Source organism: Octopus bimaculoides, chromosome 23, assembly GCF_001194135.2.
Source record: "Octopus bimaculoides isolate UCB-OBI-ISO-001 chromosome 23, ASM119413v2, whole genome shotgun sequence".
NCBI classification, from domain to species: Eukaryota; Metazoa; Mollusca; class Cephalopoda; order Octopoda; family Octopodidae; genus Octopus; species Octopus bimaculoides.
The window spans coordinates 25,621,846-25,623,057 of NC_069003.1; the positions used below are offsets into that span (position 1 = coordinate 25,621,846).

Sequence of the window (1,212 nt, forward strand, 5' to 3'; positions counted from 1 at the left end):
ATATATATATATATATATATATATATATATATATATATATACACACACACACAGACATTCACATACATACATATATACATCTTCAAGTATGTAGTTTTGTCCTACCTATGTTCTGAGTTCAAATCCTCTCAGAATTGATATCAAACATGTAATTAGTTGATTTAATTAACATGACCCCCACCAGCACAGCCACTACTATCACTACCACCACCACCTCTTCACTAGAAATTTATGTAACATTATGCTGATTATTAGATATAATATTTCAATCCATGATAGAATACAAAGCCACAAATTTTTAAATACCAAATACACCATCAAGGTATGACTGTGTATGTGGATAAGATGTTCATTTTGTAACCATGTTGTTCTGGGTTTGATTCTACTGCATGGCACTCTGGTGAAGGGCTTTCTATCAGAGCCTAACCAGAGGTTAACCACTACGAGTTGGAACTGGTAAGTAAAAACTAGATAAGACATGAGCGTTTATAGGTGAATGTTGTGTCCTCGCATTCATAAAAGTGCACATTTTTTATTTGCAGTTGCATATCAATGGGGGAAAACCCAAAATATGATGCCTCTGAAATAAGTTTCCTATGATATTTGTTCTGTGCTGAGTAACAGACACTCCTTTGCCATTCTCATTGTCAGACAAGCATGTACCAGTCATTTGGTCCACTGAAAACTTGTCATCAATGACATTATTGTTTACCAACAGTGAAATAATCAAATAAATATAAAATGCAATCATCATCAACATCATCATCATCATCATCATCATTTAACGTCCGCTTTCCATGCTAGCATGGGTTGGACGATTTGACTGAGGACTGGTGAACCAGGTGGCTACACCAGGCTCCAGTCTGATTTGGCATGGCTTTTACAGCTGGATGCCCTTCCTAACGCCAACATAAAATATAATAAATGATATCTATGTGAAGTCTAACTGATACAGCCTTTAACACTTTAGCATTCAGATTATGTGATGCTTATTTATTCACGTTATTTTCAATTACTTATGCATTATATGATCGGTGAGAGAGAGAGAAAGTTTCATAAATACAGAATATATTTTTAACAAGTTGAAAGAACGAAAGGAAAAATATATTCTGTATTTATGAAACTTTCTCTCTCTCTCTTGCTCTCTATGTGATGTCCTTTCGTTCTTTCAACTTGTTAAAAATATATTCTGTATTTATGAAACTTTCTCTC

The 1,212-nt window shown here is 34.1% G+C and overlaps 1 protein-coding gene across 2 annotated transcripts in view; it reads right to left on the reverse strand.

Annotated features, from left to right (window-relative positions):
• LOC106877271 (phosphorylated adapter RNA export protein) overlaps window positions 1-1,212 on the reverse strand; it is a 12,770-nt gene that overhangs the window by 7,342 nt on the left and 4,216 nt on the right. The gene's annotated exons all lie outside the window — the stretch shown is intronic.